At 48.8% G+C, this 25,571-nt stretch overlaps 1 long non-coding RNA gene across 2 annotated transcripts in view; it reads left to right on the top strand.

The window, feature by feature from the left end:
* The window catches only part of LOC134910261 (uncharacterized), a 1,286,324-nt gene that overhangs the window by 1,134,763 nt on the left and 125,990 nt on the right, over positions 1 to 25,571 (top strand). The gene's annotated exons all lie outside the window — the stretch shown is intronic.

Below are 25,571 nucleotides of genomic sequence, written 5' to 3'. Positions count from 1 at the left end.
CCCACAGGTATAGATTTGAGCCAACTCTGATGGTGACAGCTATCAGTTGGAATATAGGTGCCCGAATCTGTGGGTTTCGCGTACGTCTTGGTATTGATCCTTCCATCATCTATGTAAACTGTTATATCAAGGAAGTTAATCAGTCGTTGATCTATGGTGAAAGACAATTTAATGTTCCTATTATTGGAATTAAGGCCCTCACAAAAAACATTCAGGGAGTCTGCGTCGCCATGCCAGACGAAAAAAATGTCATCTATATAGCGGTGATAGGACACCAGGCTCGCCCCAAAGCCATCACCCGACCAGATGGCTTCGGTCTCCCACAACCTCATAAAGAGGTTGGCATAGCTTGGGGCGAACCTGGTGCCCATCGCCGTCCCTGTTCTCTGCAGATAAAATTGGTCTTTAAACAAGAAGAAATTATTCTCCAGAATAAATGTTATCCCGTCTACAGTAAATTCCTTTACATCGTCTGACAGATCTGATAGGTTCAGAAAGTGTCTGACTGCCTCTACACCTTGTCTATGGTCGATAATGGTGTAGAGGGAGGTGACATCAGCAGTTACCAGATAATCTCCCTCTTCCCATTTAATGGTTTCTAAGGCCACAAGGAAATCCTTAGTATCCTTAAGATGGGATTTGTTCAAAAGAACCAGGGGTTGGAGAATGTGGTCAATGACTTGCGACAGATTGGCCGTTATTGAGTCCACTCCGGATATAATCGGTCGTCCCGGGGGGTCCACTAGACTCTTATGGACCTTTGGGAGAATATACATTACAGGCACAATGGGATTTTCTACCAAAATTAAACTCATCTCCTTTTGGCTCAAAGTCCCCCTCTTTTAATATTTCTCAACAAGAATTCTGAGTTTGGAGTAGATTTGGTCGTTCGGATTATTTCTTAGTTTTTTATATACAGTGGTGTCATTCAACTGTATAAGGACCTCACCTTCATATTTGTCCACATCCATTAAAACGATCCCCCCCCCCTTTTATCTGCAGGCTTGATAACAAAAGTGTCTGCCCTCTTCAGGTCACCCAATGCTTTTCTTTCCTTTGCAGTCAAATTAAACAATTTTTTTGGTTGATCCTGTAATTTATTCAGATCGTCCATTACTAGTTTAGCGAAAGATTCAAGAAAAGGCCCCTGTACATGTCTGGGGAAGAATACAGACTTAGGTTTATAGGGGGTAAGAGGGATAGTATTCTGAACATCCTGCTGGACTTGATTGGCAAAAACCTTTTTAACTGTAAGTTTTCTAACATATTTTTGTAAATCTATATACAAATTGAAGGAGTCAACAAAATTACTGGGAGCGTATTTCAGACCGTTTTGTAATACAGATGTTTCACTTATGGAAAGAATAGGTGTACTTAGGTTAAAAACCTTTACCTTATCTGTTTCATTACCCACAGAATAATTTTGACTAATGGATGCTGCGAGGGGATCCACATTTATATCACCATTACTAGGCGTATCCGTTTTCACTAATTTATTTTTCCTCTTTTTATGTTTCCGTTTTCTTGGTTTAATTTTCCCTCCTCTTTTTTCCCCTTTTTGTTTTAGATGTGACTATCTGTATCTTGTTAACAGTTTTCCCTCCTCTAAAAAACGAGGCGACTCACTCATGCCTTCCAGAGGGGAGAATCGGTTAGGGGTAGTTGCATGAAACCTTACCGGTGAATGTCTAGAACTATTTCTCTGTCGGATTGGAGAAATCCTATGGTTAAATGTTTGATCCCTGACATCCCTTATATCAGTCTCTACTTTGGTCGATCCTGTTTGGTATCTAGGGTACCTCCTATTTTTAATTGGTCTATTTCTCCATTCTGGTGCCTGATCACTTTGATGGAAGTATTTAGTATCTCGTCTGTTCTCAAATCTAGACCTAGGTCTAGGGCGAGGAGTGCCCAATGGTCCCTGATATGAATTGGAAGTGATATATTCCTTATTCTTTTCATGTCTATAAGGGGAGTCTGATATTGAACCTTTATTATAGAGGTTTTTTCTGTATCCACGAGGTCTAGCCTCATGTTGTACTTTCGGTATAGGTACCCTTTCTGTTAGGGTCTCCTTCTCTAATTTGTCCCTATTAAAAAATGTTAATTTCCTTTCCATCAGTTGCCTTTGGGTTCTTTTTAGTTTTAACTCAATTTCTCTATCAAGGGTCTTGTATTCTTCAGAACTTGTATAAGGGGAGGCCAAAGACTTATAGACCGCTATTTCCTCATCAAATTTACTCAATTCCATCTTTCTTTCCGAGATAATGAGTTTTATCTATGAGAAAGAGCATGTATCTATAGTGTTTTCCCACTCCATTACAAATTCCTCTCTGGCATTTTCAAATGTAGACATTTTAGAGATTTTTAGCCCACGAGGGATTAATTCATGGGCCAAGTACCGTTCTAGAGTTGCAACCTCCCACCATAGTTTACACTCCTTGATAAGAATGGTTTCTAGTTTACTCATCCCATATAGATCATCATCTAGTAATTCAGTCCCAACTATGTTTTCTCCAAAGGTTTTTTCAAACATAGAGTGCCTTTGCTCTCTATAGGAAAACATGATGATATTACAGTAAGCTGATTAGCTGCCCCTCTAGTACACTCCCAAGGTGAAAATAACAAAGCAAAACAGTATGGTTAGGGTGTGTTCCAGAACAGGCGCTCAGCAGCTATGGGATAGCAGACCTCATGAGATGTCACCACATCTCCAAAACAACAAATACTACCACAAAATCAGAGATCTGTGTTTATAACCACAGCTCTTTAACACAAATTTATAGACAAATAAAAATTCACCATATATATATCCCATTGTTATCCTGTGGAATCCTGTGGACATAGGAGAAATACCGTTATCAACGGTAAATTCTTACCATAATGTATATTTCTGCAGCAGGGTACATTGGTTTCCACAGGGAAACATCAGGGGGGGGGGGGGGGAGAGCGGGATCTTCATCCAGAGCAGGAGCAGTTCTTGGTGGGGGCAAGCAGTGCCTGCGCCCGGGACGCTGCAGCCTGGGGGCGTGGCCGCAGTCACCCCGCTCCCCAGCTGCAGCGGGCTGTGTGGGCGTCCGCTGCAGCCGGCTCCAGTGACAGACACTAGAGGTCATTATTGACCTATAGTGTCTGTGCGGCGCTGCTATGGGAGAGACGTCATGACGCGCACTAACTGTTTTCTCTTACGTCCTAGAGGATGCTGGGGACTCCGTAAGGACCGTGGGGTATAGACGGGCTCCGCAGGAGACATGGGCACCTATAAAGAACTTTTAGTATGGGTGTGCACTGGCTCCTCCCTCTATGCCCCTCCTCCAGACCCCAGTTAGATCTTGTGCCCAGAGGAGATAGGGTGCATTACAGGGAGCTCTCCTGAGTTTTCTGTTTAAAAGCATTTTGTTAGGTTTTTTATTTTCAGGGAGCACTGCTGGCGACTCCCTGCATCGTGGGACTGAGGAGAGAGAAGCAGACCTACTTAAATGATAGGATCTGCTTCTTAGGACACCATTAGCTCCAGAGGGAGTCGGAACACAGGTCTCACCCTGGGGTTCGTCCCGGAGCCGCGCCGCCGTCCTCCTCGGAAGATAGAAGCCGGGTGAGTATGAGAAGAAGAGAAGACTTCAAGGAGGCAGAAGACTTCAGATCTTCATGAGGTGAGCGCGCAGCGGTAACGCTGCGCGCCATTGCTCCCACACAACACACACAGGCACAGATGGGTGCAGGGCGCAGGGGGGGCGCCCTGGGCAGCAATAAACCTCGTTCTCGGTACAAATATATATATTAGGCTGCGGAAGCAGAAAATAGACGATCCCCCGCCATTTTTATGAAATTGAAGCGGGACCGAAGCCCGCCTCTGGAGGGGGCGGAGCTTGTTCCCTCAGCACTAACTAGCGCCATTTTATCCACAGAAGCTGCAGAGCCGGACTGAACGCATCAGAGGGCTGAAAAAAAGAGGAGGGTGGGCACATTTCAAGCGCAGTGAGTGGGAATAACATTGGCATTATATATAAAAGAGCTATCTGGATTTTCCAGTGTCAGCTGGGCACTGGGTGTGTGCTGGCATTCTCTCTCTCTGTCTCTCCAAAGGGCCTGGTTGGAGAATTGTCCCCGTATAGTTATATCCCTGTGTGTGTGGGGGGTCAGTACGTGCGTGTCGGCATGTCTGAAGCGGAAGGCTTATCAACGGAGGAGGTGGAGGAGATGAGTGGTGTGTCCCCGTCGGTAGTGCCGACTCAGGAATGGATGGATATGTGGCATATGTTAAATGCAAGTGTAGCGTCATTGCATAAGAGGCTAGACAAAGCAGAATCCAGGGAGACATCAGGGGGTCAATCCACGGATTGGACCGACTCACAAGGCCCGTCAGGGTCTCTAAAGCGTCCCTTGTCACAAATTGTGGACACAGATACCGACACGGACTCTGATTCCAGTGTCGACTATGATGATGCTAGATTGCACCCTAGGGTGGCAAAAACTATTCAGTATATTATTATTGCAATAAAAGATGTTTTGCATATCACAGACGACCCCTCTGTTCCCGACACGAGGGTGCGCATGTATAAGGAAAAGAAACCTGTGGTAAACTTTCCTCCATCTCATGAACTTAATGAGTTATTTGAAAAAGCTTGGGAATCTCCAGATAAGAGACTGCAGATTCCCAAAAGGGTTCTTATGGCGTACCCTTTCCCTACACAGGACAGGGCACGTTGGGAATCCTCGCCCATAGTGGACAAGGCTCTAACACGCCTGTCCAAGAAGGTGGCGCTGCCATCTCCAGATACAGCAGCCCTCAAGGACCCTGCGGACCGCAGGCAGGAGACTACATTAAAGTCTATTTATACCATTGCGTCGGCATGGGTATGTAGTGCAGTTGCAGCTTGGACAGATACCCTTTCAGCTGACCTTGATTACCCTAGATAGGGAAACCATTTTGCTAACTTTAGCACATATTAAAGACGCAGTCTTATATATGAGAGACGCTCAAAGAGACATTGGATTGTTGGGTTCCAGAGCCAATGCCATGGCTATTTCAGCGAGACGATCCTTATGGACCCGCCAATGGACGGGTGATGCGAATTCAAAAAAGCATATGGAGGTTTTACCCTATAAGGGTGATGTGTTGTTTGGGGATGGGCTTGCGGACCTGGTTTCCACAGCTACCGCAGGTAAATCTACCATTTTACCTTTTGTTCCCCAACAGCAAAAGAAAACTCCACAGTATCAGATGCAGTCCTTTCGGTCGCATAAGCCCAGAAGAGGTCGGGGTTCCTCCTTCCTTGCCAGAGGTAAGGGTAGAGGGAAAAGAACACCTGCCGCGGCGGGTTCCCAGGAACAGAAGTCCTTCCCGGCTTCTACAAAATCCACCGCATGACGCTGGGGCTCCCCTGCGGGAGTCCGCAACGGTGGGGGCACGCCTTCGACTCTTCAGCCAGGTCTGGGTTCGGTCAGACGTAGATCCTTGGGCAATGGAGATAGTTTCCCAAGGCTACAAGCTGGAATTCGAAGAGGTGCCCCCACACCAATTTTTCAAGTCGGCCTTACCAGCTTCTACCCCAGAGTAGTGTTAGCAGCAATTCAAACACTGTGTCAACAGCAAGTGATTATCGGGGTTCCCCTGAGCCAACAGGGAAAAGGGTACTATTCGACCCTCTTTGTGGTCCCGAAGCCGGATGGTTCGGTCAGGCCCATTTTAAATCTAAAATCCCTAAATCTGTACTTGAAACGTTTCAAAATTCAAGATGGAATCACTCACAGCTGTAATAGCCAGCCTGGAAGGGGGAGATTTTATGGTGTCACTGGACATAAAGGATGCTTACCTTCATGTCCCCATATATCCCGCTCATCAGGAGTACCTGAGATTCGCGGTACAGGATTCTCATTTCCAGTTTCAGACGTTGCCGTTTGGGCTTTCAACGGCCCCGAGGATTTTCACCAAGATAATGGCGGAGATGATGGTGATCCTGCGCAGGCAAGGAGTCACAATTTTCCCATACTTGGACGAACTCCTGATAAAGGCAAGATCCAAAGATCAATTACTGAAGAACGTGTCTCTCTCTCTGAGAGTGCTCCAGCAACACGGTTGGATTCTCAATCTGCCAAAGTCACAGTTGGTTCCAACAGACTATCGTTCATAGGCATGATACTAGACACGGAACGAAAGAAGGTTTTTCTCCCGTTGGAAAAAGCCCAGGACCTCCAGAACATGGTCAGAGACCTGCTAAAGCCAAAAAGAGTGTCAGTTCATCAATGCACTCGAGTTCTGGGGAAAATGGTGGCAGCCTACGAGGCCATTCCCTTCGGCAGGTTCCATGCGAGGACGTTTCAATGGGACCTTCTGGACAAGTGGTCTGGGTCCCATCTACAAATGCATCAGAAAATAACACTGTCCCCCAGGGCCAGGGTGTCTCTCCTATGGTGGCTGCAAAGTGTTCACCTTCTAGAGGGTCGCAGGTTCTGCATTCAGGACTGGGTTCTGGTGACCACGGACGCGAGCCTCCGAGGATGGGGAGCAGTCACCCAAGGAAGAAACTTTCAAGGACTATGGTCAAGCCAGGAGTCCTGTCTGCACATCAACGTGCTGGAATTAAGGGCCATATACAACGGCCTTCGACAAGTGGAGGGTTTTCTTCGCAACCTACCGGTTCTGATTCAATCAGACAATGTCACAACCGTGGCTCATGTGAACCGCCAAGGCAGGACAAGGAGCAGAGTCGCAATGGCGGAAGCCACCAGGATTCTTCGCTGGGCGGAAAATCACGTAAGCGTTCTGTCAGCTGTCTTCATTCCGGGAGTGGACAACTGGGAAGCAGACTTCCTCAGCAGACACGATCTCCATCCAGGAGAGTGGGGACTTCATCAAGAAGTCTTTGCAGAGATAACAGGTCTCTGGGGAGTTCCTCAAATAGACATGATGGCATCACGCCTCAACAAGAAGCTTCGGAGGTACTGTGCCAGGTCCCGGGACCCTCAGGCAATAGCTGTAGACGCTCTGGTAACGCCATGGGTGTTCCAGTCAGTCTATGTGTTTCCTCCTCTGCCTCTCATCACAAAGGTGTTGAGGATCATAAGGCTGAAAAGAGTACAGACAATACTCATTGTTCCAGACTGGCCTCGAAGGGCCTGGTACTCAGAACTTCAGGAGATGCTCGCAGAAGATCCTTGGCCTCTTCCACTAAGGGAGGACCTGTTACAGCAGGGACCCTGCACGTTCCAAGACTTACCGCGGTTACGTTTGACGGCATGGCGGTTGAACGCCGGATCCTAGCTGAGAAGGGTATTCCGGAGGAGGTCATACCTACTCTAATAAAGGCTAGGAAGTAGGTGACGGCGAAACATTATCACCGTATCTGGAGGAAGTATGTATCTTAGTGTGAAGCCAAGAATGCTCCTACAGAAGATTTCCACCTGGGCCGTTTTCTCCACTTTCTACAGACAGGAGTGGATATGGGCCTGAAGTTAGGCTCTGTTAAGGTACAGATTTCGGCCTTATCGATATTCTTTCAGAAGGAATTGGCTTCTCTTCCAGAAGTCCAGACTTTTGTGAAGGGAGTGCTACACATCCAGCCTCCTTTTGTGGGCCCAGTGGCGCCATGGGACCTGAACGTGGTGTTACAGTTCCTTAAGTCACACTGGTTTGAACCCCTTAAAACGGTTGAGTTGAAATTTCTCACATGGAAGGTGGTCATGTTATTGGCCTTAGCTTCGGCAAGGCGGGTGTCTGAATTGGCGGCATTGTCTCACAAGAGCCCCTACTTGATTTTTCATGTGGATAGAGCAGAATTGAGGACTCGTCCTCATTTTTTACCTAAGGTGGTGCCTTCATTTCATATGAACCAACCTATCGTGGTGCCTGTGGCTACGAGTGCCTTGGAGGATTCCATGTCCCTGGATGTAGTCAGGGCCTTAAAGATTTATGTAGCCAGGACGGCTAGAATTAGGAAAACAGAGGCTCTGTTTGTCCTGTATGCAGCCAACAAGATTGGCGCGCCTGCTTCAAAGCAGACTATTGCTCGCTGGATCTGTAACACGATTCAGCAGGCTTATGTTACGGTTGGATTGACGTTACCACATTCAGTAAAGGCCCATTCCACTAGGAAGGTGGGCTCTTCTTGGGCGGCTGCTCGAGGCGTCTCGGCATTACAGCTTTGCCGAGCGGCGACTTGGTCGGGTTCAAACACTTTTGCTAAATTCTACAAGTTTGATACCCTGGCTGATGAGGACCTAGCATTTGCTCAGTCGGTGCTACAGAGTCATCCGCACTCTCCGGCCCCATTGGGAGCTTTGGTATAAACCCCATGGTCCTTACGGAGTCCCCAGCATCCTCTAAGACGTAAGAGAAAATAAGATTTTAAACCTACCGGTAAATCTTTTTCTCCTAGTCCGTAGAGGATGCTGGGCGCCCGTCCCAGTGCGGAAGATCTGCGAGACTTGTATATAGTTATTGCTTACATAAGGGTTATGTTACAGTTGGAATCGGTCTTGGACCGATGCTGTTTGTTCATACTGTTAACTGGTTTTGGGTATTCCAGGTTATATGATATGATTGGTGTGGGCTGGTATGAATCTTGCCCTTAGATTAACAAAATCCTTTCCTCGTATTGTCCATCTCCTCTGGGCACAGTTCTCTAACTGGGGTCTGGAGGAGGGGCATAGAGGGAGGAGCCAGTGCACACCCATACTAAAAGTTTTTTATAGGTGCCCATGTCTCCTGCGGAGCCCGTCTATACCCCATGGTCCTTACGGAGTCCCCAGCATCCTCTAAGGACTAGGAGAAAAAGATTTACTGTTAGGTTTAAAATCTTATTTTTGCAGGCACTCTGCGATACAACTGTTCGCACTTCTGCTAAGCTAAAATACACTCCCAGTTGGCGGCGGCATAGCGTTTGCACGGCTGCTAAAAACTGCTAGCGATCAACTCGGAATGACCCCCCATTGTACGAATATTCTGATATATACCTCCGGTCTAGGACCGCGCAGTGTTGTATATACTGTGTGTATACTGTGTGTGTATGTATGTATGTGTGTATGTATGTATGTATGTATGTATGTATGTATGTATATATACTAGTCCAGTGCTTATAATAATTTCTGCATTGCCTGTGACTGTGTGTGCCTGCATCTGCTGTATGGTTTCACTCTCATGCGTATCCCATCTGAAGCAGCTATTACTAGATTCTGTACCCAAAGGGACTAAGTACATCAGGGTCCTCTAATATAGTGTACACAGTACTTATTGCTATATGGATATTTTACTGTGTTACAGTCACGTACAATGGGATTTAGTGCACAAGTTTGTGTACTCTTATGCAGATTGTGTATTTTGTCTGGCTTCATTGTGCTATTAGCCAGATTGTTGCTTTATTACAATGTCTAACAATAAGGGCAGTAAAACTCTGGAGGCTCCTGTAAGTTGCAAGGTATGCTCCAGAGGTTTAACTGAGGGGCAAGTATTGTGTGATGGTCTGTTTACTGAATATCATACACCTCCCAGTCAGCCTTCAGCTCCTGTGACTACAATGGAGCCACCCTGGGCTATGTTCACGACCCTCCCGGGGACTCTGGTGGACCGTTTAGCCCCCCCCATAGGGGACCTCCGGTGCCACTCCCACCAGAAGTTGTCCCTATGGTAAATCCGCCTTGGGCAGAAAATTTGTCTACACAGCTGCAGCAGTTAAATCAGTTTTTAGTTAGACAGAAATCTACTCCAGGTCACTCCCGTGTCCCTGGGTCCTCTAAGCGGGCGGCTTATTCCTCACAATCCACTAACCGCTCTGATGTTTCATCATATGAGGAGGGGGAGCATACAGTCCTGTCAGACACTGAATCCTGTGTTACTGACGAGGATTCTCCCTCACAAGTTGATGTCCCTGCCGGAGTGGTTGCTATTAAGCAGATCCTACAAACTCTGAAGATGAGGATTCCACTACAGTGGCCAAGAAAACGGATATGTTTAAACAGCAGAAAGTGGTTAAAACTGTATTACCCCATTCTGATCATCTTGTGAACATCAGGAGGGAACCCTGGTCTACCCCAGGTAAGAAATTCCCGCTCCCTAAACGGGCTTTATCTCGATATCCTCTCTCTGCAGAGTTATGTAATAAGTGGGAGAATCCGCCGCTGATGGATTCTCCCGTCTCGTAGTGTCGTCTACTCTGCCTGTCACCACACTGAAGGAACAGACAGATAAGCGTGTGGAGGGATGCCTGAAATCTATATATTCCCTCATAGGGGCCATTCATAGACCCATGATAGCTTCCTCTTGGGCCGCAAAAGGTATTGAGGCATGGGTTCAGAGTTAGAGGAAGAGCTGCCCTAGGATATTTCTGACAATGCCAGACAATACCTGTCTCTAATATGCACCACCTCCTATTACATTCAGTAGGCGTCCTCTGAGGCGGGGGTAATGGCAGCCAAAGCGTCATCCACATCTGTCCTGGCTCGCCGCATACTGTGGTTAAGGTCGTGGAAAGTGGATTTAGACTCCAAGAAGATCTTAGAGGTACTTCCCTTCACTGGGGACATTTTATTTGGAGAGGACCTAAATAAAATAGTGTTTGAATTAGCAGCTGCTAAGACTGTTTTTCTTCCTCCTAATCCTTCTACACAGAAGGCTGAGACTACCACTTTTCGTTCCTTTCGACATCAAGGGAAAACCAAGGGTCAGACTAACCCGAGACAATATCATGCTCCCAATACCACCAAGCCCAAGACTAAGCAGCCCTGGGCAGCCTGTGTCAAAACAAGACAAGCCTCCCGCATGATGGGGCGGACCTCCCCCTGGGGGACCCCAGCGTGGGAGGCAGACTTCTACAGGTCGCCCAAGTCTGGTTAAAGACCGCGCCAGACGCTTAGGTACTGGAAGTTGTCTCTCACGGGTTCGCTGTCTCCTTCAAGAGACATCCCCCTCACCAGTTCTGCACTACGGTACTCCCTTCAGATCCGTTGAAGGCGCAGGCTCTACAAACTGTGGTAGGTTCCCTGAGTGGTTGTGCCAGTACCTCAGTCCCAGCATGGCAGAGGCTATTATTCGACCCCGTTTCTAGTGCAGAAACCCAATGGGTCTTTTCAGCCTATACTCAACCTCAAATCACTGAACAAGTTTGTGAGGGTAGCAAATTTTCATATGGAAACGTTGCACTCAATCGTGCTGGTGATGGAACCCGGAGATTACATGGCATCCTTGGGTATACAGGATGCTTCTCTGCATATTCCGATTGCCATATCGCATCAGCAGTTCCTGCGGTTTGCTATTCGGCGACAGTGACTACCAATTCCAAGCTCTGCCGTTTGGACTGGCCATGGCTCCTTAGATCTTCACCAAGGTTATGGCCGTGATGACGGCGCACCTCCGTCGCCAGGGAGTCAGAATCCTGCCGTACTTGGACGACCTGCTGATTCTGGCGAGTTTCCACAATGTCCTCCTCAGTCATCTAAAATTGACGGCGAGTTGCTTATAAGCCCACGGATGGCTGATCAACTGTTCCTGTCTCCAGACAAGGTCCTGAAAATCCAGGACAAGATAAGACACTTCATCCATCACCCCAGAGTGTCAATACACTCGGCGATGTAAGTACTTGGCCTGATGGTGTCGACGTTCGACATGGTGGAGTACGTTCAATTTCATTCCTGCCCTCTGCAACGATTAATTCTAGCCACGTGGGACGGCCCGCCTCGCCTCATCGGATCATATCCCAAATGATCTTGTTGGCTCCAGAGGTTCGTTTGTCGCTGACCTGGTGGCTCCAGGACCAGCAATTGAGCAGGGGCCATCCCTTTTGGATCACCAACTGGGTCCTGGCAGTCTGAGGGGATGGGGAGCGGTGTTGTAGCAACACTCTTTTCAGGGTCGGTGGACCAAGGACGAATCACTCCTCCCAATAAACATTCCTAGAGCTGAGGGTGGTGTTCAATGCATTATCACTTGCCCTACCTCTGCTACAGAACAGGACGGTTCAGGTAGGTCAGACAACTCCACGACAGTGGCATCAAGGCAGCACTTGAAGCCGCATGGCTATGAAGTGTCAAAAATCCTTTGTTGGGCAGAACGCCATCTGCCAAGTATATTGGCAGTGTTCATTCCGGGTGTCCTGAACTGGGAAGCGGGCTACCTCAGTCAGCAGGACATACACGCCGGAGAGTGGAGTCTTCATCCAGAAGTCTTTCAACTCCTAGTGGACAGGTGGGGTCTACGGGAAGTAGATCTCATGGCGTCTTGACACAATCACAAGGTTCTAGTCTTCTGATCTTGGAACAGGGATCCTCAAGCAGTGTTCGGGGACGCACTGGCGGTGTCATGGCGCTTTCGGCTGCCTTACGTGTTCCCTCCAGTGTCACGGGTGGTATTCAGTATGTCGGCTGTTGGGATCCCGGCGCTGGAATCCCAACACCCGGGATACTGACAACTATTCTCCCTCTTGGGGGTCCATGACGCCCCCTGGAGGGAGAATAGCGTGACCGCAAGGGGCTCATTTGCACTCTCCAAGCTGACAGTATACCCGCGGTCGGGATCCCGGCGTCAGTATGCTGGCCGCCGGCATACCATACTACACCCAGTGTCACTCCTGCCCAGGGTTCCACGGAAGTTCAAATAGGAAGGAGGAATGCTGCTTCTAGTCACTCCAGCAAGGCCCTGCAGGGTCTATTGACAGGGCATCCCCTTCTACTTCAACGATCAGACCTCTTTGTACAGGGCCCTTGTCTCTAACTTGACCTGGTCAGACTGGCTTTGACGGCGTGGCTTTTGAATAATCACTCCTGAGAGCCAAAGGATTTTCAGAGGCGGTTATTCAAACTAGGTTGAAAGCCCGCAAACTGGCCTCGGCCCTGATTTATTACAGGTTATGGAATTCTTAATTCACCTGGTGTGCTGAGAAGAATTACAATGTCCATAGATTCAGAGGCCCCAATGCATCCTGGGACAGTCAAAGCTTTGTCAGATGGTGCCTCTGGATCAAGATCCCACTCTCCACCCCGATGTTTCCCTGTGGAACACAATGTACTTCGCAGAAAGAGTTATCAATGTCAAGTCTACCATATCTCTCCTTTTTACGGCTTTTTTAGGTTGAATCTGGATTCAACCTATTCAAGTCTGTTGCCGTTTTTCAGACTGGTCGGAAATTCTGACTTGTCGAAAACCACGTTGATTGGCGGATTAGCCGCGGATCCACGTATTTTGTGGGAATTGCGTGCATTTGACAGGTTTTTAGCCCGTTTCCGACAATGCCGATAAAAAAGAAAAAATCTGATCTGCATTGTTGGAAACGAGCAGAAACCTGTTGGAAAAGCCCGTAAATTGAATAGTGAAGTGTCGGATTCTGTCAGAGAGGATCCGACACTAATTGAATATACCCCATGTCTTGGCAACCTGTAAAGAACAAGATTTAAAATACTATAATTACCTCACAATGGGTGCGGAGAAGACGCCTGAGCTTTTAGCACAGGGCTTGTTGACATCATGGCAGGGGGAACCACACTATGCATCTTCCTGCTATGGCATCAATAAACCTGGCTCATTCAGCCTGGTGCTGGTTGGTAAAAATAGGGATACACCCCCCCCCCCCCCCCCCCCCCTTCACAATTTGGAGGGACCACCAAAATAACCTGTACAGATCCTAGTGGCCTGTGCAGTGCTTTTGTCATTCTTCTAAACCGCTCAGTAATCTGTCTGTTTAAGCTTTAGGAAATCTGCTGAAAAGCCCAAACAAACACTTTGCACATATACCCTCAGTGTCTTGGGCTCAAGATGTCGCACATACTCAGCTGCTGAGGGGCATTAAAAATAAGATTTTACTTACCGATAAATCTATTTCTCGTAGTCCGTAGTGGATGCTGGGACTCCGTCAGGACCATGGGGATTAGCGGCTCCGCAGGAGACAGGGCACAAAAATAAAAGCTTTAGGACTAGGTGGTGTGCACTGGCTCCTCCCCCTATGACCCTCCTCCAAGCCTCAGTTAGGATACTGTGCCCGGACGAGCGTACACAATAAGGAAGGATTTTGAATCCCGGGTAAGACTCATACCAGCCACACCAATCACACCGTACAACTTGTGATCTGAACCCAGTTAACAGTATGACAAACGTAGGAGCCTCTGAACAGACGGCTCACAACAATAACAACCCGATTTTTTTGTAACAATAACTATGTACAAGTATTGCAGACAATCCGCACTTGGGATGGGCGCCCAGCATCCACTACGGACTACGAGAAATAGATTTATCGGTAAGTAAAATCTTATTTTCTCTGACGTCCTAGTGGATGCTGGGACTCCGTCAGGACCATGGGGATTATACCAAAGCTCCCAAACGGGCGGGAGAGTGCGGATGACTCTGCAGCACCGAATGAGAGAACTCCAGGTCCTCTTTAGCCAGGGTATCAAATTTGTAGAATTTTACAAACGTGTTCTCCCCCGACCACGTAGCTGCTCGGCAGAGTTGTAATGCCGAGACCCCTCGGGCAGCCGCCCAAGATGAGCCCACCTTCCTTGTGGAATGGGCCTTGATAGATTTAGGCTGTGGCAGGCCTGCCACAGAATGTGCAAGTTGAATTGTGCTACAAATCCAACGAGCAATCGTCTGCTTAGAAGCAGGAGCACCCAGCTTGTTGGGTGCATACAGTATAAACAGCGAGTCAGATTTTCTGACTCCAGCCGTCCTTGAAATATATATTTTCAATGCCCTGACAACGTCCAGCAACTTGGAATCCTCCAAATCGCTAGTAGCCGCAGGCACCACAATAGGCTGGTTCAGGTGAAACGCTGAAACCACCTTAGGCAGAAACTGAGGACGCGTCCGCAGTTCTGCCCTGTCCGAATGGAAAATCAGATATGGGCTTTTATACGATAAAGCCGCCAATTCTGACACTCTCCTGGCTGAAGCCAGGGCCAGTAGCATGGTTACTTTCCATGTAAGATATTTCAAATCCACCGATTTGAGTGGCTCAAACCAATGGGATTTGAGAAAATCCAAAACTACATTAAGATCCCACGGAGCCACTGGGGGCACAACCGGGGGCTGTATATGTAGTACTCCTTTTACAAAAGTCTGGACTTCAGGAACTGAAGCCAATTCTTTCTGGAAGAAAATCGACAGGGCCGAAATTTGAACCTTAATGGACCCTAATTTGAGGCCCATAGACAATCCTGTTTGCAGGAAATGTAGGAATCGACCCAGTTGAAATTCCTCCGTTGGGGCCTTCCTAGCCTCACACCACGCAACATATTTTCTCCAAATGCGGTGATAATGTTGTGCAGTCACCTCCTTCCTGGCTTTTACCAGGGTAGGGATGACCTCTTCCGGAATGCCTTTTTCCCTTAGAATTCGGCGTTCAACCGCCATGCCGTCAAACGCAGCCGCGGTAAGTCTTGGAATAGACACGGTCCCTGCTGAAGCAGGTCCCGTCTTAGAGGTAGAGGCCACGGATCTTCCGTGAGCATCTCCTGAAGTTCCGGGTACCAAGTTCTTCTTGGCCAATCCGGAGCCACGAGTATCGTTCTTACTCCCCTTTGCCGTATAATTCTCAGTACTTTTGGTATGAGAGGCAGAGGAGGAAACACATACACTGACTGGAACACCCACGGTGTTACCAGAGCGTCCACAGCTATTGCCTGAGGGTCTCTTGACCTGGCGCAATACCTGTCCAGTTTTTTGTTGAGGCGGGACGCCATCATATCCACCTTTGGTTTTTCCCAACGGTTCACAATCATGTGGAAGACTTCTGGATGAAGTCCCCACTCTCCCGGGTGTAGATCGTGTCTGCTGAGGAAGTCCGCTTCCCAGTTGTCCACTCCCGGAATGAACACTGCTGACAGTGCTATCACATGATCTTCCGCCCAGCGAAGAATCCTTGCAGCTTCTGCCATTGCCCTCCTGCTTCTTGTGCCGCCCTGTCTGTTTACGTGGGCGACTGCCGTGATGTTGTCCGACTGGATCAACACCGGCTGACCCTGAAGCAGGGGTTTTGCCAGGCTTAGAGCATTGTAAATCGCTCTTAGCTCCAGTATATTTATGTGAAGAGACATCTCCAGGCTTGACCACACTCCCTGGAAGTTTCTTCCCTGTGTGACCGCTCCCCAGCCTCTCAGACTGGCATCCGTGGTCACCAGGACCCAGTCCTGTATGCCGAATCTGCGGCCCTCTAACAGATGAGCACTCTGCAACCACCACAGAAGAGACACCCTTGTCCGTGGAGACAAAGTTATCCGCTGATGCATCTGCAGATGCGATCCGGACTATTTGTCCAGCAGATCCCACTGAAAAGTTCGTGCGTGGAATCTGCCGAATGGAATCGCTTCGTAAGAAGCCACCATTTTTCCCAGGACTCTTGTGCATTGATGCACAGACACTTTTCCTGGTTTTAGGAGGTTCCTGACAAGTTCGGATAACTCCCTGGCTTTCTCCTCCGGAAGAAACACCTTTTTCTGAACCGTGTCCAGAATCATTCCCAGGAACAGCAGACGTGTCGTCGGGGTCAATTGAGATTTTGGAAAATTCAGAATCCACCCGTGCTGTTGCAGCACTACTTGGGTTAGTGCTACTACGTCCCCCAGCTGTTCTCTGGACCTTGCCCTTATCAGGAGATCGTCCAAGTAAGGGATAATTAATACGCCTTTTCTTCGCAGAAGAAACATCATTTCGGCCATTACCTTGGTAAAGACCCGAGGTGCCGTGGACAATCCAAACGGCAGCGTCTGAAACTGATAATGACAGTTTTGCACCACGAACCTGAGGTACCCTTGATGTGAAGGGCAAATTGGGACATGCAGGTAAGCATCCTTGATGTCTAGGGACACCATAAAGTCCCCTTCTTCCAGATTCGCTATCACTGCTCTGAGTGACTCCATCTTGAACTTGAATTTTTGTATGTACAGGTTCAAAGATTTCAGATTTAGAATAGGTCTTACCGAGCCGTCCGGCTTCGGTACCACAAATAGTGTGGAATAATACCCCTTTCCCTGTTGTAGGAGGGGTACCTTGACTATCACCTGCTGAGAATACAGCTTGTGAATGGCTTCCAATACCGTCGCCCTGTCTGAGGGAGACGTTGGCAGAGCAGACTTTAGGAACCGGCGAGGGGGAGACTTCTCGAATTCCAACCTGTAACCCTGAGATACTACCTGCAGGATCCAGGGGTCCACCTGTGAGTGAGCCCACTGTGCGCTGAAATTCTTGAGTCGACCCCCCACCGCCCCTGAGTCCGCTTGTAAAGCCCCAACGTCATGCTGAGGGCTTTGCAGAAGCCGGGGAGGGCTTCTGCTCCTGGGAGGGAGCTGCTTGGTGCACTCTCTTACCCTTTCCTTTGCCTCGGGGCAGATATGACTGTCCTTTTGCCCGCTTGTTCTTATAGGAACGAAAGGACTGCGGCTGAAAAGACGGTGTCTTTTTCTGTTGGGAGGGGACCTGAGGTAAAAAGGTGGATTTCCCGGCTGTTGCCGTGGCCACCAAATCCGATAGACCGACCCCAAATAATTCCTCCCCTTTATACGGCAATACTTCCATATGCCGTTTGGAATCCGCATCACCTGACCACTGTCGCGTCCATAAACTTCTTCTGGCAGATATGGACATCGCACTTACTCTCGATGCCAGAGTGCAAATATCCCTCTGAGCATCTCGCATATAAAGAAAAGCATCCTTTAATTGCTCTATAGTCAATAAAATACTGTCCCTATCCAGGGTATCAATATTTTCAGTCAGGGAATCCGACCAAACCACCCCAGCACTGCACATCCATGCAGAGGCGATGGCTGGTCGCAGTATAACACCAGTATGAGTGTATATACTTTTCAGGGTAGTTTCCAGCCTCCTATCAGCTGGATCCTTGAGGGCGGCCGTTTCAGGAGACGGTAACGCCACTTGTTTTGATAAGCGTGTGAGTGCCTTATCCACCCTAGGGGGTGTTTCCCAGCGCACCCTAACCTCTGGCGGGAAAGGATATAATGCCAATAACTTCTTTGAAATTAGCAGTTTTCGATCGGGGTTAACCCACGCTTCATCACACACTTCATTCGATTCCTCTGATTCAGGAAAAACTACAGGTAGTTTTTTCAGACCCCACATAATACCCCTTTTTGTGGTACTTGCAGTATCAGAGATATGCAAAGCCTCCTTCATTGCCGTGATCATATAACGTGTGGCCCTACTGGAAAATACGTTTGTTTCTTCACCGTCGACACTAGATTCGGTGTCCGTGTCTGGGTCTGTGTCGACCGACTGAGGTAAAGGGCGTTTTACAGCCCCTGACGGTGTCCGAGACGCCTGGACAGGTACTAACTGGTTTGCCGGCCGTCTCATGTCGTCAACTGATTTTTGTAACGTGCTGACATTATCACGTAATTCCATAAACAAAGCCATCCATTCCGGTGTCGACTCCCTAGGGGGTGACATCACCATTACCGGCAATTGCTCCGCCTCCACACCAACATCGTCCTCATACATGTCGACACACACGTACCGACACACAGCAGACACACAGGGAATGCTCTTATCGAAGACAGGACCCCACTAGCCCTTTGGGGAGACAGAGGGAGAGTTTGCCAGCACACACCCAAGCGCTATAAATATATAGGAACAACCCTACAGAAGTGTTGTTTCCTTTATAGCAGCTTAATATATCAATATCGCCAAAAAAGTGCCCCCCCTCTCTGTTTTTTTTACCCTGTTTCTGTAGTGCAGTGCAGGGGAGAGTCCTGGGAGCCTTCCTCGCAGCGGAGCTGTGCAGGAAAATGGCGCTGTGTGCTGAGGAGATAGGCCCCGCCCCCTATTTCGGCGGGCTCTTCTCCCGGTGTTTGTGAGACCTGGCAGGGGTTAAATACATCCATATAGCCCCAGGGGCTATATGTGATGTATTTTTAGCCAGAACAAGGTATTATCATTGCTGCCCAGGGCGCCCCCCCCCAGCGCCCTGCACCCTCAGTGACCGCTGGTGTGAAGTGTGCTGACAACAATGGCGCACAGCTGCAGTGCTGTGCGCTACCTCATGAAGACTGAAAAGTCTTCTGCCGCCGGTTTCTGGACCTCTTCACTTTTCGGCATCTGCAAGGGGGTCGGCGGCGCGGCTCCGGGACCGGACTCCATGGCTGGGCCTGTGTTCGATCCCTCTGGAGCTAATGGTGTCCAGTAGCCTAAGAAGCCAATCCATCCTGCACGCAGGTGAGTTCACTTCTTCTCCCCTAAGTCCCTCGTTGCAGTGAGCCTGTTGCCAGCAGGACTCACTGAAAATAAAAAACCTAATAACTTTTTCTAAGCAGCTCTTTAGGAGAGCCACCTAGATTGCACCCTGCTCGGACGGGCACAAAAACCTAACTGAGGCTTGGAGGAGGGTCATAGGGGGAGGAGCCAGTGCACACCACCTAGTCCTAAAGCTTTTATTTTTGTGCCCTGTCTCCTGCGGAGCCGCTAATCCCCATGGTCCTGACGGAGTCCCAGCATCCACTAGGACGTCAGAGAAAAACGGATAAGGTTTTGCGCTACCTCCTGGTGGAGAGATACTCTTAATAATGCTCTATCTCAAAGTAGTACCACTGCTGCTACCCAAAAGAAAGGGGGTGATTGCGCTCCCCCTGATTGTAAGGCAAATTGCGGAAGTTCGATACAGGTGGGACGGTGCCGAAATGCTGAGCTGTGGCTGCTATAAAAGAACGTCCCTGGCAGCCCAAAAGATGTTTGAGGAAGCCGCTGAGGTTAGAGGTGGAGAAACGCGTAACGAGAGATCAAAGGAGTGCCGCAGTGCACACCACTACACACAGTACTGACGTCAGTGAAGAGAACGCATTACTTCCTACCTCCTCCGATGTTGTAAGACGCTGGCAGGACCAGTAGGAATTATTTAAGAGGTACAGCAATAGTGCCGTGGGACCCAGGTAACTTTCTAAAGAAAGACTGTGTGACCAGGGGATTTTTTATCCAAACCTTACAGCATTCAGCAGTTTGACATCATCGCTGTGGCATATATGGAAGGACTCTATTAAGAAGTGCAATTAGCCTATACATATTTTTTTTTCTCATGCGCATATGTAAGTAATTTTTGTCTTGGACATAAATATCGATTATCCGGATACCCCATGAGGCTACATTACTAAAAAGGGGAACTGTGCTATAACAGCAGAGTTTAAAAGGACTTTCCAATCTAGAGAAATCAGATAAATTATTCTCTCGCTGCTATTTCACCGCAGTGATTTGTGTATTTTATCATCATTTTTCTCTGACGTCCTAAGTGGATGCTGGGACTCCGTAAGGACCATGGGGATTAGCGGCTCCGCAGGAGACTGGGCACAACTAAAGAAAGCTTTAGGACTACCTGGTGTGCACTGGCTCCTCCCACTAAGACCCTCCTCCAGGCCTCAGTTAGATTCTTGTGCCCGGCTAAGCTGAATGCACACTAGGGGCTCTCCTGAGCTCCTAGAAAAAGTATATTTAGGTTTTTTATTTTACAGTGACATCTGCTGGCAACAGACTCACTGCAGCGAGGGACTAAGGGGAGAAGAAGCGAACCTACCTAACTAGTGGTAGTTTGGGCTTCTTAGGCTACTGGACACCATTAGCTCCAGAGGGATCGACCGCAGGACCCGACCTTGGTGTTCGTTCCCGGAGCCGCGCCGCCGTCCCCCTTACAGAGCCAGAAGCATGAAGAGTCCGGAAAATCGGCGGCAGAAGACTTCGGCCTTCACCAAGGTAGCGCACAGCACTGCAGCTGTGCGCCATTGCTCCTCATGTACACCTCACACTCCGGTCACTGATGGGTGCAGGGCGCTGGGAGGGCAATATATGACACCTTGGCTGGCAAATCTACATCATATATAGTCCTAGAGGCTGTATAGATGTAAAATTACCCCTACCAGTAGTCCAGAACAAGCGGGAGAAAGTCAGCCAAAAAAGGGGCGGGGCTTCTCCCTCAGCACACTGGCGCCATTTTCTCTTCACAGTGCAGCTGGAAGACAGCTCCCCAGGCTCTCCCCTGTAGTTTTCAGGCTCAAAGGGTTAAAAAGAGAGGGGGGGCACTAAATTTAGGCGCAATATATGTAAACAAGCAGCTATTTGGGGAAAAATCACTCAGTTATAGTGTTAATCCCTGCATTATATAGCGCTCTGGTGTGTGCTGGCATACTCTCTCTCTCGGTCTCCCCAAAGGACTTTGTGGGGTCCTGTCCTCAGTCAGAGCATTCCCTGTGTGTGTGCGGTGTGTCGGTACGGCTGTGTCGACATGTTGGATGAGGAAGGTTACGTGGAGGCGGAGCAGAGGCCGATAAATGGGATGTCGCCCCCTGTGGGGCCGACACCAGAGTGGATGGATAGGTGGAAGGTATTAACCGACAGTGTCAACTCCTTACATAAAAGGCTGGATGACGTAACAGCTGTGGGACAGCCGGCTTCTCAGCCCGCGCCTGCCCAGGCGTCTCAAAGGCCATCAGGGGCTCAAAAAACGCCCGTTACCTCAGATGGCAGACACAGATGTCGACACGGAGTCTGACTCCAGTGTCGACGAGGTTGAGACATATACACAATCCACTAGGAACATCCGTTACATGATCTCGGCAATGAAAAATGTGTTACGCATTTTCTGACATGAACCCAAGTACCACATAAAAGGGGTTTTATTTTTGGGGAGAAAAAGCAGCCAGTGTTTTGTTCCCCCATCAGATGAATGAATGGTGTAAAGAAGCGTGGTTTCCCCCGATAAGAAACTGGTAATTTCTAAAAAGTTACTGAAGGCGTACCCTTTCCCGCCAGAGGATAGGTCACGTTGGGAGATATCCCTTAGGGTGGATAAGGCGCTCACACGTTTGTCAAAAGGTGGCACTGCAGTCTTAGGATACGGCCACCTTGAAGGAACCTGCTGATAAAAAGCAGGAGGCGATCCTGAAGTCTGTATTTACACACTCAGGTTATATACTGAAACCTGCAATTGCCTCAGCATAAATAGTGCTGCTGCAGCGTGGTCTGATACCCTGTCAGATAATATTAATACACTAAGACAGGGATAATATTTTGCTAACATTGAGCATATTTAAGACGTTGTCTTATATATAAAGGATGCACAGAGGGATATTTGCCGGCTGGCATCCAGAATTAATGCAATGTCCATTCTGCCAGGAGGGTATTAGAAACCGGGCAGTGGACAGGTGATGCTGCCTGTAAAAGGCACATTGAGATTCTGCCTTATAAGGGTGAGGAATTGTTTGGGGATGGTCTCTGGGACCTCGTATCCACAGCAACAGCTGGGAAGAAAATTTTTTACCTCAGGTTTCCTCACAGCCTAAGAAAGCACCGTATTTTCAGGTACAGTCCTTTCGGCTTCAGAAAAGCAAGCGGGTCAAAGGCGCTTCCTTTCTGCACAGAGACAAGGGAAGAAGGAAAAAAGCTGCACCAGCAGCCAGTTCCCAGGATCAAAAAATCTTCCCTCGCTTCCTCCGAGTCCACCGCATGACGCTGGGGCTCCACCGGTGGAGACAGGTGCGGTAGGGGCGCGTCTCGGGAACTTCAGGGACCAGTGGGCTTGCCCACAGGTGGATCTCTAGGTTCTGCAAATAGTATCACAGGCATACAGGCTGGAGTTCGAGGCGACTCCCCCTCGCCGTTACCTCACATCAGCCTTGCCTGCTGCCCTCGGAGAAAGGTAGTACTGGCGGCAATTCACAAGCTGTACTTCCAGCAGGTGAAATCAAGGTACCCCTCCTTCAACAAGGCCGGGGTTACTATTCCAAAATGTTGTGGTACCGAAAACAGACGGTTCGGTGAGACCCATTCTAAAATTGAAAGCCTTGAACACTTCTCTACGAAGGTTCAAGTTCAAAATGGAATCGCTCAGGGCGATTATTGCAAGCCTGGAGAATTTCATGGTATCACTGGACATCAAGGATGATTACCTGCATGTCCCTAATTTACCCTCTTCACCAGGAGTACCTCAATATTGTGGTACAGGATTGTCATTACCAATTCCAGACGTTGCCGTTGGTCTGTCCCCGGCACCAAGGTATTTACCAAGGTAATGGCCGAAATAATTATCCCGTACTTGGACGATCTCCTTATAAAGGCGAGGTCCAGGGAGCAGTTGTTCGTCGGAGTAGCACTATCTCGGGAAGTGCTACAACAGCACGGCTGGTTTCTGAATATTCCAAAGTCGCAGCTGGTTCCTACGACGCGTCTACTGTTCCTGGGTATGGTTCTGGACACAGAACAGGATAAAAAGGGTTTCTCCCGGAGGAGAAGTCCAAGGAGTTGTTGTCTCTAGACAGAGACCTCCTAATACATATACAGGTGTCGGTGCATCAATGCACGCGAGCCCTGGGAAAGATGGTAGCTTCTTACGAAGAAATTCCATTCGCCAGGTCCCATGCAAGGATTTTCCAGTGGGATATGTTGGACAAGTGGTCCAGGTCGCATCTTCAGATGCATCGGCGGATAACCCTGTCTCCAAGGGTCAGGGTGTCGCTGTTGTGGTGGCTGCAGAGTGCTCATCTTCTAGGGGGCCGCAGATTCGGCATACAGGACTGGGTCCTGGTGACCACGGATGCCAGCCGTCGAGGCTGGGGGGGCAGTCACACAGGGAAGGAACTTCCAAGGCTATGGAAAAGTCAGGAGACTTCCATACACATAAATATTCTGGAACTGAGGGCCATTTACAATGCCCTAAGTCAGGCTAGACCCCTGCTTCAACACCGGCCGGTGCTGATCCAGTCAGACAACATCACGGCGGTCGCTCATGTAAACCGACAGGGCGGCACAAGAAGCAGGATGGCGATGGCAGAAGCCACAAGGATTCTCCGATGGGCGGAAAATCATGTGTTAGCACTGTCAGCAGTGTTCATTCCCGGAGTGGACAACTGAGAAGCAGACTCTCTCAGAAGACACGACCTCCACCCGGGAGAGTGGGGACTTCATCCAGAAGTCTTCCAAATGATTGTACACCGTTGGGAAAGGCCACAGGTGGACATGATGGCGTCCCGCCTCAACTAAAAGTTACAAAGATATTGCGCCAGGTCAAGGACCCTCAGGCGATAGCTGTGGACGCTCTGGTAACACCGTGGGTGTACCAGTCGGTGTATGTGTTCCCTTCTCTGCCTCTCTTACCCAGGGTAATGAGAATAATAAGAAGGAGAGAGGAGTAAGAACTATACTCATTGTTCCGGGTTGGCCAAGAAGAGCTTGGTAACCAGAACTCCAAGAAATGATCTCAGAGGACCCATGGCCTCTGCCGCTCAGACAGGACCTGCTGCAGCAGGGGGCCTGTCTGTTCCAAGACGTACCGCGGCTGCGTTGACGGCATGGCGGTTGAACGCCGGATCCTGAAGGAAAAAGGAATTCCGGAGGAAGTTATCCCTACGCTATTTAAAGCTAGGAAAGAAGTGAACGCAAACCATTATCACCGCTTATGGCGGAAATATGTTGGGAAGGCCCCAAAGGAGAAATTTCAGCTAGGTCGATTTCTGCACTTCCTACAGTCAGAGGTGACTATGGGCCTAAAATTGGGTTCCATTAAGGTCCAGATTTCGGCTCTATCGATTTTCTTCCAAAATTGAACTGGCTTCACTGCCTGAAGTTCAGACTTTTGTTAAGGGAGTGCTGCATAGTCAGCCCCCGTTTGTGCCTCCAGTGGCACCGTGGGATCTCAACGTGGTGTTGAATTTCCTGAAGTCGCATTGGGTTGAGCCACTTCTATCCGTGGAGCTATAATACCTCACGTGGAAAGTGGTCATTCTGTGGGCCTTGGCGTCGGCCAGGCGTGTATCAGAATTGGCGGCTTTGTCATACAAAAGCCCTTATCTGTATTTTATATGGATAAGGCGGAATTGAGGACTCGTTCCCAATTCCTTCCTAAGGTGGTATCAGTTTTTCATGTGAACCAACCTATTGTGGTGCCTGCGGCTACTTGGGACTTGGAGGATTCCAAGTTACTGGATGTAGTCAGGGCCCTGAAAAGTATATGTTTTCCAGGACAGCTGGAGTCAGGAAAACTGACTCGCTATTTCTCCTGTATGTACCCAACAAGCTGGGAGCTCCTGCTTCTAAGCAGACGATTGCTCGCTGGATCTGTAGCACGATTCAACTTGCACATTCTGCGGCTGGACTGCCGCACTCTAAATCTGTAAAAGCCCATTCCACGAGGAAAGGGGCTCTTCTTGGGCGGCTGCCCGAGGGGTCTCGGCTTTACAATTTTGCCGAGCTGTTACTTGGTCGGGTTCAAACACTTTTGCAAGAGTCTACAAGTTTGATACCCTGGCTGAGGAGGACCTAGAGTTTGCTCATTCGGTGCTGCAGAGTCATCCGCACTCTCCCGCCCGTTTGGGAGCTTTGGTATAATCCCCATGGTCCTTACGGAGTCCCAGCATCCACTTAGGACGTCAGAGAAAATAAGATTTTACTCACCTGTAAATCTTTCTCGTAGTCCGTAGTGGATGCTGGGCGCCCATCCCAAGTGCGGATTGTCTGCAATACTTGTATATAGTTATTGTTTAACTAAAGGGTTATTGTTGAGCCATCTGTTGAGAGGCTCAGTTATATTTCATACTGTTAACTGGGTATAGTATCACGAGTTATACGGTGTGATTGGTGTGGCTGGTATGAGTCTTACCCGGGA

The sequence above is a fragment of the Pseudophryne corroboree genome, chromosome 4 (assembly GCF_028390025.1).
Source record: "Pseudophryne corroboree isolate aPseCor3 chromosome 4, aPseCor3.hap2, whole genome shotgun sequence".
In the NCBI taxonomy this organism is placed as follows: Eukaryota; Metazoa; Chordata; class Amphibia; order Anura; family Myobatrachidae; genus Pseudophryne; species Pseudophryne corroboree.
This window is presented reverse-complemented; position numbering and strand designations above follow the sequence as displayed.